The 14,388-nt window shown below is 38.4% G+C and overlaps 1 protein-coding gene across 1 annotated transcript in view; it reads right to left on the reverse strand.

Annotated features, from left to right (window-relative positions):
* Positions 1-14,388, reverse strand: part of Iqub (IQ motif and ubiquitin domain containing) — a 77,537-nt gene that overhangs the window by 43,162 nt on the left and 19,987 nt on the right. The gene's annotated exons all lie outside the window — the stretch shown is intronic.

Raw genomic sequence — 14,388 nt, forward strand, 5'->3', positions numbered from 1 at the left:
AAAAAGAGTGTTTTATTTCTGAACCGATTTAAACCAAACTGTGTATGTGTATAGTCATTGGTAACATATACCTGATGTGTGGAGGGAAAAACAATAGGACTAAAGGGAATCTGAGAAGTTTAAAACAACAGAGGTAGAGTGAAACACACAGAAGTCAAAGGGACTCTGGAGAGATCATGTCAGATTACACCTTAAAGTGTGTAGCTGCCACGCCCGGCGATGTGCTATAGTGTAGGAGCCACAACCATACTCTGCTCACAGTGCTCCATGGATTGAGACCCAGGAGGAAATTTGGGTCTGGCTGTACCTGCCCAACTACTGATCATTTTTTTTAATTAATTTATTTATTTGAGAGCGACAGACACAGAGAGAAAGACAGATAGAGGGAGAGAGAGAGAATGGGCGCGCCAGGGCTTCCAGCCTCTGCAAACGAACTCCAGAAGCGTGCGCCCCCTTGTGCATCTGGCTAACGTGGGACCTGGGGAACCAAGCCTCGAACCAGGGTCCTTAGGCTTCACAGGCAAGCGCTTAACCGCTAAGCCATCTCTCCAGCCCCTACTGATCATTTTAATGAGGACAACCAGATCAGATCTGACCTACAGTTAGGCTTAGACTTCCTTCGAACTTATCCTGATAAGCTAAGTTTCGGGTTCTCCACACCCAATCCTTTTTCCATCACTCATCCAAAATCTTCAAGCATCAAACCTCATCTCAGTCTAAAAACATCCCTTGCCTTTCCTTTCTTTGCTGCTTCTCTCTCTTAGCATTCACTTCTCACTCCGTCATGGTATCTGCTTCCCTGAGGACTCAAAATGACAGTTTTCTATATACTTGCTGGCTCTAATTACCACCTTCACTCTCTGATGTGCCACTTTCCATCCCTTCATAAAACCCTATATTGCAGCAAAAGTAACTACATTTACTCTCAAACCAACGCATTCTGTTATAATAACACCTAAGATGTTTTAAAGCATAATGAGGATGTCACACAAAATGTACGTCAGGACCAAATCATGAAATTCCAAAGGACAAGATTTCAATGAATTCATCCTATCTAAAGAGTAAGTAACACCATATTCTCAAATTGACCTACATTATAATGTATGGATTGCTATGTCCTGTCAAACTTAAATCAAAATCTCTGGACTCAGATACATGATTTTTAACAAGTGTTCAACTGAAATGTTTATGTATACTAAATTTGGAGAAGAAAACTCTTTTATACTTCACATTGCAAAAATGTCAATCTTACACGAACAAAAGGTTGGCAATGACCTTAGCAATTAAATTGATCAATCCTATATTCAAGCATCTTCTTCTCAGGAGATTAGACAGGTATACTTAGTATGTCATAGTTATGACACTACTCTACAGAGTCAGTTGCTTGGCATTTTCTTGGGCATCTGAAGAGAGTTATGTCCCTCTTATGTTTTCTCTTCTCCAGATATAAACACTTCAGTTCTTAAATTGTGTATCATTTGACACCATTTCTTCTCAATCCAAGTCAAACTTTTCTAGTTTCTCACAGAACTGCTCAAAATATGGCATATCAAATTTCTGTCAAGATAAACACTTCTGTACAACCTGCTACCATGAACTTTCCTGACTAAAATGTTATGAGAAATATGTAAGGAGGCTTGGGAAGAGAAAAGCATGGAGCAATAGAAGAAATTAGAAAGGAATTTGATCCTTTTGCCAACTCCATGAGGAATTAGTAGAAAGAAACACGGCATGTCCTAGTGAGTGAGTGCAAGACATATTTTCAGAAAAGGAGCACTGTTTTCTTCTATCTCCTGTTTTCTCGTCAGTGCCTAGCCCTTCTCTTTCCTAATCACACAACACAATTTAAAAATAAATAAATAAAACACATCATGCCCTTACTATGTTCCAAACTCTGTTCCACACATTTCATTTACAGTTAATTTACTTTTCTGACAAGCCAGTGAAGCAGATGTTGTCATGTCCTATCTTAGAGACAAGGGAATTGAGGAAAGGCAGACTGTGTAACATATCTAAGATCACACAGGTAATCTAGGCAACCTAATCTCAGGCAATCTAGCTCTGTGGCCCATGATCTAAACACTCTAATCTGTTGTTAATGGATGATGATTAAGTGACTAAAATACCATGGCTGCTCTTAATCCATACAAGGGAAATACTAGCTGGTTTTCTGTTTATGGGTCACAATATTTTGTCACCTAAATTTTTCCTTCTACATATGTTGTCAGGTTCATGTTTTATAGTTTCATGAAGTATACCTTCGCCATAGAATCAAACCCATTTTTCTCTGAATTTTAAAAAGCTTTTTCCTTTATTTGGTTATCGCACCAGGCAAAAGTCTATCACTGCTTTGTTGATTCAAAAAACACAACATTTTTTCAGGAATTATTGTATAAAAGGAAATCTATGGTGCACAGAATGAGAACAGCCTGGATTTTTCTTGGAGGAATTAGAATATTTTGTGACCCTTCCCCTTATTGAACAGATGGTAAAGCCCTTCCATAAGAACAGAATTTCGGGGCTGAAGAAGATGGCTTAGTGGTTGAGGCATTTGCCTGCAAAGCCAAAGGACCCCAGTTCGATTCCCCATGACCCATGTAACCCAGATGTACAAGAGGGCACATGCATCTGGTGTTCGTTTGCAGTGACCATAGGCCCTGATACACCCATTCTCTCTATCTGTCACTTTCTCTCTCTTTCTCTCTCTCATAAATTAATTAATTAATTAAATACTTTTTAAAAAAAGAACAGAATTTCTGCTTCTTCTTCCCTTTATCACTGCTCAAAAGCCACTTTTTTTCACTATTAGGTTTTAAGACTTCCTCTGGATAGATGTGCTCTTGACATGAGAATATATGCCCTTATTCTATTAAAGTTCTTGGCCTCCCAATCAATTTCTTTCTGTTCTGTTTTGTCTTCTAGGTCAAAAGTTCTGTCTTCCACATGAATAACTCTGTTATTAGTGATGGGTTCTAGAGAGGTTTATTATCTTTATTTTATTTATTTATTTATTTGAAAGGGACAGACAGAGAGAGAGAGAAAGAGGCAGATAGAGAGTGAGAATGGGTGTGCCAGGGCTTCCAGCCACTACAAACGAACTCCAGGTGCATGTGCCCCCTTGTGCATCTGGCTAATGTGGGTCCTGGGGAGTCAAGCTTCGAACCAGGGTCCTCAGGCTTCATAGGCAAGTGTTTAACCACTAAGCCATCTCTTTAGCTCTCTAGAGAGGTTTTTTTTTAAAAAAAAGCTCTGTTTGATTTTTGTTTCCTGTTGTATCATTTTGCATTGTGTGCATCTTTGTTTTGAGGTACAATTTCAGTTCAAGGTCTGAGTTCCTTGATGCTTCCCAAAATTCATTCTTGCAATTGATCATGTCTTCATTAAGCATAATCACCTGGTATTGAGATTATCTATTTGCTGACTTACCTTCAATTCATTTACATCTTTTTGAGGTTTCTATGGTTTTCTTCAATTAAGTTAAGCCTAATGATAAAAGCTGAGTGCTCTAAGAGATGATTCTGCTTAATTTCATTTGTGTATTTGTTGGTTTTTTGATGGCTTGCTTCAGTTCAACAATTCTTTTAATCAGGGTTACATAGCTTGTTGTATTTTCATTTTGGGATTCAATTTCTATTGATTTCTCTATGACTTCATTGGAAGCTCTGTTGTGTGATTAGTCATCTTTGGTGATTTCTCAGTTTTCTTACTTTTGTTATTTTTATTTTTTGTATTGTGGTCTACCTATCTTGGGGAAATATTTTATTTTATTGAGGGGAAGCAAGTATTTGTCCTTGTAGGATCTTCAGTGAGTGTTCCGTTTTAAATATGAACTGGATTGGTGAGTGATGGGGTTATAATCACATATGCACAGATTGTGGAGATTGAAAGTACATCAAAGGTACCTGGGGAACTGGGAGTGGGGAAACTGAGAGCTCTGGCCTTCTCACTCCATTTTCACATTCTCTTTAGCACACAAAGATCTGGGGTTGAGGAACCAGGAGATGGGAAACTGGAGATCCATGGGCAAGAGGCCAACTTCTATAATGCCTCATGTACCTTTTGGCTCAGGGAAATAAGGGTTTGGATACCCAGGGGCCAGTCAATCAGGAAACCCAAGCAGAAAGCCCACTTCTACAGCCCACACACAGTGATCAGGCCACACAATATCAGCAGCAGGGCTACTGGGACCAGAGAACTGAGAGGTGGGGAATAAACTGGGAGCTCTGTTCTACTCACTCTGAGCATGTACCCTCTGGAGTAGGGCATCCTGGAGTTGGGGACCCAGGGGTTATTTAATCAGGAAGGCAGAGCAAGGGGCCTGCTTCTGCAGCAAACTCAGGGGTTCAGGCAGCCTCAAGCTAGCAGCAGTGGAACAGGTACAAGGGAACCGGGAGGTGTGTTGGGGGGTGATGGGAGATTGGCCTACTCACTCTACACATACTCTCCAGAGCAGAGGATGTGGGAGTTGGGGACCTATGGACCATTCAGTCAGGAAGGAGGAGTAAAAGGCCCTGAACTTTCATAATATAATTTAGCTCTTAAATTTATAATCTTTTTTGATGAACATAATTTAACTTTTACATTTAAAAAACCCTCTTGCTGAACATAGCAAATGGTACAGTGCTTGAATAATCTATTCCTGGTAAAGGATAAAATAGATTCTTATAAAGAACATGACTGGAAAGTCATTGACCTGATCAGGATAATTTCAAGTAGAAGTACAAGAGGACAAAGAAACATCCTGATAAAATTGCAAGACACAATATCATGAAAGGTAGTGGTTATAGAATAGCCCCCCAAAATAATAATAATAATGACACTAACACTTTCAGATATTCGTCTTTCAAATCTCAGCAGCTATTGTTAAAGTAAAACTGAATTTTGAATAGAAAACAAATATATTTTTCTAATTCTAGAAGGTTATGTAAATGTAATATATTCTGCAACATAAGTCATATCTGGAGTGTAATAGTGGTTTGTGGAAGAAATTAAAAAGAAATTGTAAAAATTTCTATAATTGAATGATAATGAAAACACAACTTCCCAGAACTTATGGGACACAATGAAGGCAGCCCTAAGGGGAAAATTCATAGTACTACCTCCCTTCATAACAAAGATGGAGAGATCCCAAAATAATAACCTATCTGTCCACCTAAAGCTATTGCAAAAACAAAAAGAATCCAACCCAAAGGGCTCCAGATGAAAAGAAGTAATCAAGATCAGAGCAGAAAATAATAAAATGAAAACTAAGAATACAATTTTTAAAAATTGATGAAGTGAAGAGGTTCTTGGCGGGGGGAAAAAAACAAAATTGATAAACCACTAAGTAATTTGACCAAGCAAAAATAAAAAGAGAGAGAGAGAGAAATACCAAATTAACAAAATAAGGGCTGGAGAGATGGCTTAGCAGTTACTCCTTTGCCTGCAAAGCCAAAGAATCCTGGTTTGACTCCCCAGGACCCATGTAAACCAGATGCACAAGGGAGGACACATATCTGGAGTTTTTTTTTGCAGTGGCTGGAGGCCCTGGAGTGCCCATTTTTTCTCTCTCTCCCTGCCTATTTCTATATCCTTCTCTCTCTCTCTCTCTCTCTCTCTCTCTCTCTCTCTCTCTCTCTCTCTCAAATAAATAAATAAAAATAAAAATAATTTTTTAAAAATTAACAAAATCAGAAATAAAAAAGGATAGGTCACATCAAAGATCAATGAAACTGGAAAAATCATCAGGACATAGATCCTAAACCACTACTCCACAAAATTGGATAATCTGGAATAAATGGATGAATTCCTAGCCACACACCACCTACCAAAGCTAAACTCAGAACAGGTTAATCTCTTAAACAAACTTATCACATCCATGGAGATTGAAAATGTAATCAAAACCTTTCCCAAAAGGAAAAGCCCAGGACTGGATGGCTTCTCAAATGAATTCTATCAAACCTTCATTGAAGATGTGAACCCAATTTTTCTCAAACCATTTCACATAATTGGAATCCTCCCAACTCCTTTTATGAAGCAAATATCATCATAATACCAAAATCAGACAGATATACAACAAGGAAAGAAAACTGCAGCCCTATATCCCTGATGAATTTGGATGAAAAGATCCTGAATAAAATCCTCACAAACAGAATTCAACAACATATCAAAAACATTATCCACCTTGATCAAGTAGGCTTCATCCCAGGGATGCAGGGATGGTTCAACATATGGAAATCAGTCAATGTAATACATCATATAAATAAACTTAATCATAAGTACCACATGATCATTTCTCTTTTTTTTATTTTTATTTTTTTTTCACATGATCATTTCAATTGATGTAGAGAAGGTCTTTGACAAAATGCAATGCCATGTCATGATCAACTGGTGGAGAGAATAGCATGGAGGTTCTATATCTCAGCACAATTAAGGCTATATATAAAGCACCTAAAACCCAAATAATAGTGGGGGAAGACTCAAGGAGTTCCCATTGAGATTGGGAACAAGATGGGGTGCCCACTCTCACCACTGCTCTTCAACATAGTGCTAGAAATCCTAGTTCAAACAGAAAGACAGAAGAAGGAGGTATAAGGAATGCAAATGATAAAATGAAATCTGTAGAAAAATGTAGAAAAAAATCTAACTTGGAACACATCATACTCAGCGAACTCTCACAGTCACAAAAAGACAAATGCCACATGGTCTCATTTATCTGTGGTTCCTACCTAGACCAGCTTGGGTTGCTGACATACCTGATAGGTAACTCAAGGCCCAGACAATAAAGATGGAAGGGTTAGGGGGAAGGGAAAGGGAGGGTGTATAAAAACAAACACAAAACTAAATCCAAAATTTACTGGTATCATAGAATCCTTTATTATTGGAGATAGACTAAACTCCTCAACAGGAGTAAGGGGGTAGCATCTGAAAAGAAGGGCCCTGGAGAGGGTGGGTGAAGCCTAAGCTTTAAGATTTTTGTTTGTTTGTTTGTTTTTGTCTCTGGCCTGTAACTTCCAGTATCAAAAATCAATTGCTACCTGCAATGATCTGTTGATTGGAGAAACCCACAAGGTGCTCAAAGCAAGACAAGTTTCTGTCAAAGCACTCAATTTCCTGCCTGAGGGAAAAGGTAAGATGTATGACTGAAGACACCCTGTGCTGCTGACAGAGCATGTAGAGACCTGGCTGGAATCCAGAAGAGAGCCAGTCCCCAGATAGTTAGCTTGTCTTGTGCTACAAAGCACTTGAGGAGGAACCAGGGTAAAGTGACCCACAACGGTCTGAGCAACCAGAGACCTAAGCTACTTAAGAAGCAAACACCCTGAAAAGATGTACAAGCCAGTGCAATAGTGGCACACAGCCTTGGTAGGTAACCAATAGCTTTCTGATAGGCTAAGAGATCCACTCTCTGTAAAGGAACCCATATCTGGAATTGGGCACCAGATCAGAATCCTATGGAGACAAAGATTATGCTCTCCAATGTCAAGCTCTCACTAGTCTTTGGCTAAAGGAGGGGCTACATACATCAAATTCTCCCTAGATTAATAATATTTATCCCATTTAAACTATGCTGACTTTGCTCTCTGTCAGAGAATCGGTTCCTCTCTTTCAGAAGGTAGTGAGACCTGAGTAGATAAATTATGCCTCACACTTCAGCCAAGCCACAGCTGAAACCATAGAGGAACTGGGGAATGAGCAAGAGTGCTGCTTCCATGCTGAACCTCATAATCAGCACCAGGGTGAATGAGACAGATCCTGAGGATACTTAATACTGACCAAAGCAGAGATCCAGAGGCTCCTAAGAGCTCATCACTGAAGTAAACTTAAAACTCATCCACCACAGCTCAGGGAATTTTGTGGAAGAGGGGTCAGGAAGATTGTAGGAGCTACAGGTTGAGACATCATGCCCAGTCATTTTCTCATCCTTCCTAAAAATCTAACTTTTGCTCCCATAATGCATAATCCACAACCCCAAAAGGAATACCTGCAACCCCACCGAGGAGGGTTCCCAGTGGAACGGGGGCAGGGACAAGGGAAAAGAGGGCACCAACACATGATGTATCCATATAAAATATGTTGTTAATAATAATAATATTAATGTCACTAAAAATTGAAGTGCAAGAAATTTATCACTGATGAGTATGTTATTTAGAGGAGTCTTTATCAGCCCAAAGAACTTTAAGGAGTATGACAAAATCCATATACCATAAGGTCGCTTATGAGTAAGAAGAAAAAATTATTTTCTTGTAGAAATAATAACTGAGAGTACTTATGTCATAGAATTTCACAGATGTTCTCAAAAAAAAATAAAAATTGGATATTAGTAAGCCTACCTTAATTTTAAATTTAGGCTAATATGATGGTTAACCTCTGGTTATCAGTTGGACAAGTTTCAGAATGACCATGGAAATAAAACTTTGGTCATATCTGTGGAGGGATTTTTCTACATTAAGTTATTTGAGGTGGGAGAACTACCCTAACTTTAAAAGGACTATCCCATTGGCAGGGTTTCTGGGCTGTCTAAGGAGAAAGATAACTAAGAATTCAACATTAAGTGCTCTCTCTGCTTCCTGAATGCTAATGTGATGGCATGATACTGGTTTCTTTCTCATGCTGCACTTCCTACATTGTGTGGACTCTATCTATCATTTAGAAATATAAACTGAAATAAATCCTCTTTCTCTAAGCTGCTTCTGAGTGGGTATTTTGCCCAAGTAAATAAAATGTAACTGATACAGCCACTAAGTTACTATTAAAACTACTATTTGTTATTTAAAACTAAAGAGTCATATATTATTCTCCTGCACAAATAGTTAAAGCTTGGCAAGATCTGGAAATATACATATAATATATAAATGTATTCCAACACATTTACATTCATATATATTAAAGTTTAACATTTGATTGGAATGTTAATGTTACATTTAAAACAAACAACCTATAAAATTACTTAGAAATAAAATTAATAGGCCTTAATTCTAATAAAAAATTCTCCATTAGGTGACTATAGAAAATATGTACTAAGGGATGAAACATATCAATACCATGTACCAAATACTAAATGAAATATAAAAATCACAGGACAGGGCTGGAAAAATGGCTTAGCAATTAAGGCGCTTGCCTGCAAAGCCAAAGGACCCATGTTTCATCTCTCTAGATCCCACATAAGCCAGACATGAAAAGGTTATGCAAGTGCAAAGTCACACATACACACTAGATGGCATAAGTATCTGGAGTTCGATTTCAGTGGCTGAGGCCCTGGTGTGTCTTGTTCTCTCTCACTCTCTTAAAAAATATCACAGGACACAAACAGTTGAACAAAATTGGTTTTAGGGTCTGGGGAGGTAGTTCATAGGGTAAGAGGACTTGCTGTGCAAGCATAAGGACCTAAGTTCTAGTCCTAGCACAAATGAAGAATACTGGGCATGGCCATGCATGCTTCAAATCCAGTGCTGAAGGTTCTGAGATAGGAGAATTGCTGGAGCTCTCAGGTCAGCCATTCTAACCATAAGCCAGGGAGCTATAGGTTCAATAAAAGGCTCTGTCACAAGGAAATAAAGTGGGAGAACAATAGAGAAAGATGCCTAGTATCTTTTGGTCTCCACACACATGTATGGGCACACACATCTGCACATACACACACCATACATGCTATACATACACATTCTGAAAAAGTCTGATTTCATATCTGATCTGATAGCAGCCATAATTATACAAATTGCAAGATAGCATATTTATACTTAATGATTGAAGTGTAAACTGGTGTAGCCACTATGGAAACCGGTGTAAAGGCTTCTCAAAAAACTAAATTGAGTCCTTTCATACGACCAGCTATATCCCTTCTGGTTATACACTAAATGTACTCTATCCTACCACAGAGATACTGACACAGCCATGTTCATTGCTGCTGTGTTCACAATAGCAAGAAAATGAAATCAGATTTGATGTCTATCAACAGCTGAATAGATAATGAAAATGTAGTACATACACACAATAGAATTTTTTTCAGCTGCATAGAAACATCAAATTATGAAATTTGCAGGGAAAGGCAAAGAACTAGAAAGTATTATATTGCATGAGAAAATCAGGCTCAGAAATACAAAGACCATATGTTCCCTCTCATAAGCAGATCTTAGCTTCACCTTGTTATACATGTGTATTTGTGTGGGAGTAAGTGTAGGGAGAGGACAGGAAACTAGAAAGGTGCCATGGAGATTTAAAAAAAAAAAATGAGGATAGAAACCAGGTGTGCTGGTGCATGCCTTTAGTTCTAGCACTTAAGAGGCTGAGGATTGCTATGATTTCAAGGCCAGCCTGGCACTACAGAGTGCGTTTCAGGTCAGGCAGAATGAGACTCTGCCTTTAAAATAAAAAAGGGGGGGAGATGAGGCTTTAATGGAAGGTATGGGGAAAGTGAAATGAGGAATGCTAGGTACAGACTGATACAGAGGGGATGGAGAGAGGCAGGGGGATGGGGAAGGAGTCTTGCCAGAGGAGAATCAACCAAAACTAAGTGTGAATTAAAATGGTATAAGGAAACATGATGCCTCTGTGCTTTGTTTTAATCAAAAATAAAGATAAAGAACATTCTCAAGAATGCAAATTAATTCCTAAAAATAAGTTTAGCAATTTTATGTATGTGTGTATACACACACACATATGTGTGTATGTATATATATATACTGTATTCCTATGTACCAGCTAATAAGCAATTAGAGTTTGAAATATGAAAAAATAACATGTATTAGAATGGCATTATAAATAAAACACTTAGGCATAAAGTTAACAAATCTATGTGAAAGTTCTATATTCTTGAACCATAAAACACTGATGAAGGAAATCAAAGAGGACTGAAATACTGACAAGATACATCATGTTTACAGGCTGGAACCCGGTATTGTTAAGATGTCAATTCTCTACAGCTTATCTGTAGATTCAACGCAATTACACTCGAACTCCCAGTAAGTCTTTCTATAAAATATTAAAAGCTAATTATAAAGTGTAAATATATAGGTATATGAACTAAAATGGTCAAAAGAACTATGTGTGGACTTACTATAAAATTTAAAACCAATAAAGACAATGTGTTATTTAAAAATGGAGAGAGACAGACACAAATACAGAGAGAGAGAAGCAGAAAGACAAAAATAAAGACACAGAGAATATCATTGGAACAAAGAACAAGATCAAGAACAAGAAATAGAGCAGACCAATACATTAAAGTAATTAATTAAAAGAATTAATTTCTGATTGCTATTGTTGGAAGGTTTGTGTACTACAAAATGCATACATTGAACTCCTCAACCTCCAAGGCAATGGATGACATTAAGAGATGGGGGGCTTTAGGTAGGTGATAAGTCCTGATGATGAAATGGACACAAACAGGATGCAGGCCTTCATGAAATAAACCCAATGGAGAATGTCACTCCTTCCCACAATGTGCGAATACAGTGATAGGTCACTAACTGCTAACCAGGAAAAGGCTATTAATTTCACGCCAAACTCTAATAAATAAACGTTTGCTCTTTATCTTACCCACCTACAGTACTTGTTATAGGAACCTAAGTGGGATAATAACTTTAAAAAGACACAGAGACAATTCAATGGAGTTAAAGACTGCCTAACCTATGGATTTAAGGATAAATTTCAATGAATGGAATGGGAATGGTTGGATGTGCAAAAACAAACACCTATAACAAGACAGAAATGATCTTGTCATTCATTATCTTACTTGGTTACATTTACTTTCTAAAATAGATACAATTTTGGTTTCAGTACTAAAAAATCAGGCTGTCTTGAGGGAAAAAGTTAAGTTTCATATTAATTATATTTCAAACTATACAACTAGCACTTATAAACCACAAGAGGGCAGCAGTTTCAAGGACGCGTTGTGAAGAAGGAATGAAAAACGCTGTATTAAATTGAAGAGCAATATACATTGAACTTGTGAACCAGATTTTAACTGCAACAAAACAGACCTTAAAAAAATTATTATCCTAGGCTAGGGTAGATGGCTTGGTGAGCAAGAGCACTTGCTACAAGCCTGAGGACCTGAGAGAATCTGAGACTGCCTAAATTCAATTCCCCAGGACCCATGTAAACAGCTGGGAATGGCTATGCACTTCCATAACCCCAGTCATGTGAAAGCAGAGCAAAGAACAGAGAATCAATCCAGATAAGGAAAAAACACAATTCTGGAGCTGGAGAGATGGCTTAGTGGTTAAGGGACTTGCCTATAAAACCTAAGGACACAAGTTTGATTCCCCAAGAACCACCTAATCCAGATGCACAAGGTGCCGCACACATCTGGAGTTTGTTTGCAGCGGCTGGAGGGCTATTCTTCCCCCACCCATCTGCCTGTCTTTCTCAAAATAAATAAATTAATTAAATTAAATATTTTTAAAAAACGCAATTCTGCATTTAGAGAATTTGTGGTTGAGCAATAGAGGAAAGATAACATTGGCCTCTGGCCTCTGGACTTATCCACAGGTATATTCATTTGAACCACACACACACATACACACACACATACACACACACATCACTATACACACAAATAATTATCATCTTAAGGGTTTTTAATTCATAATTTTAGGATTGGAAAAAAATGTTTCTTCTATAGAAATTTATATTTTTTTCTTTGTTTTCTGCCATAAAATTCAGATGTAGGCATGAAATAAAACCTACTTTAGCAAAGGAGTTAGAAATGCTATATGAAATCATTTATCATAAAGCAGTAATTCACATATGTATATATCTTGGTACTTTTTATATTTTACGTAGATGGAATTTTTAAACATTTTTATTTATTTGTTTGAGAGGGAGAGAGACAGAGATTAAAAAGGCAAATAAAGAGAGAGAATGGGCACACCAGGGCCTCCTGCCACTGTAAATGAACTCCAGACACATGCACCAATTCATTTGTTGGGCTTTATGTGGGTACTGGGGAACTGAACCTCAGCCTTCAAGCTTTGCAAATAAACCCCTTTAACAACTTAGCCATCTCTCCAGCCCCAGTGGAATGTTCTTATTCTCCCTTTACTAAGCCTTCTGAATTAGATTTGAGTGAAGTTATTTAATCCTTATAAGAGATAGAAAAACTAGGATTTATGAGAAGAGAGTAATTGTTGGTGTTCTAGTTAACACTAATTATAAACAAAAAAGACAGAACTTGAGATTTTCTATTATTTTGCACAGTTATCTGTTAACCAAGCAAATAAAGCAATGGCATCTTTTGGCTAATTCATAAATGCATTTTAACTATTATTTTCATAGAATCCTGCTATAACAGGATGTCAGTTTCATACTTTTCAACAAAATTGAATTTTAGGATATCCAGCTAACACTGCTCTCTTTGGAACTTAAGAATCACCCATTGTTACCTGACCAAAAAAAGAGAAACAGAAGTCTAAAGTAAACCAAACAGAATTATCAAAGGCCAGTGATTCTATTAGAGAAATAAGTAGATGCACTGGCCCTGGGTGAGGGGCCTGGCATTTTTGCAGTTTGTGCACTGGGACCAATGATGTGAGCCAACTTGTTTGGGACCTGTGGGCTCTCACCTGGTAAGATGTGCCAGCGTGTTCGTGAGGTTCTGTGGATCTGGGGAAAATTGCCAGCATGTTTGGGGCCTTGCCCAGGGTGGGTAAGGAAGTGATGATTGCATGTGTGCTTGGGACCCCAAGAGGGGAGGTTGTGACAACTACTCCAAGCTTGGAGACAACACGTTAGACTGGAATATCCAACAGCCAAGCCTCTGGCTGGAGCCCTAGGGCCCACATGCTCTTGGAGCTGACTGCTGTTAACAAAAAGCATGCACACTGCCTCAATTTACAGTAACCTGCCTGTCAGGCCTGGGGCATCAGCACTGCACCCCACAGGACCCCAGTGTGGATCACACTCCAAAGTCCTGAGGCAGAACAGACCAGAGCCTAAACAGCAAGCAAGACAAGCAGGCTAGGGCCACACCCTGACCCACCTGGAGGTGAGGCAAAGAGAACCCCACTCAGTCCCTAGGTCACCCAGCACAAGCAAGTGGCCAGACAACCTCCACACACTCCCCCATTAACCAAAGCTGACATGGTGATACAACCTAGAGGCCTCCAGAGGAACAAGTACCTCATTCTCAATACAAGAGGTCAAACTAGGGATGGGCAAATCCCAATGTAAAACAAACAATGCAAGACAGCAAGTCAACAGATCCCCACCAAGAATGCCTAGCCTCTTAATGGAATACCAGTAACCCTACTGAGAGGAGGGACAGTGGGGAAATGGGCCCTAGGGGAGGGTCATATACAACCTGAAAAGTAATATAAATTAAATAAATGTATAAATAAATAAATGGAGTAAGTATATACAAGTAAGAGATAAAATGTTTTAAGTGTCTTCAAATACTGCTTCATGAAATTA

This window comes from Jaculus jaculus, chromosome 10 (assembly GCF_020740685.1).
Source record: "Jaculus jaculus isolate mJacJac1 chromosome 10, mJacJac1.mat.Y.cur, whole genome shotgun sequence".
Lineage (NCBI taxonomy): Eukaryota > Metazoa > Chordata > Mammalia > Rodentia > Dipodidae > Jaculus > Jaculus jaculus.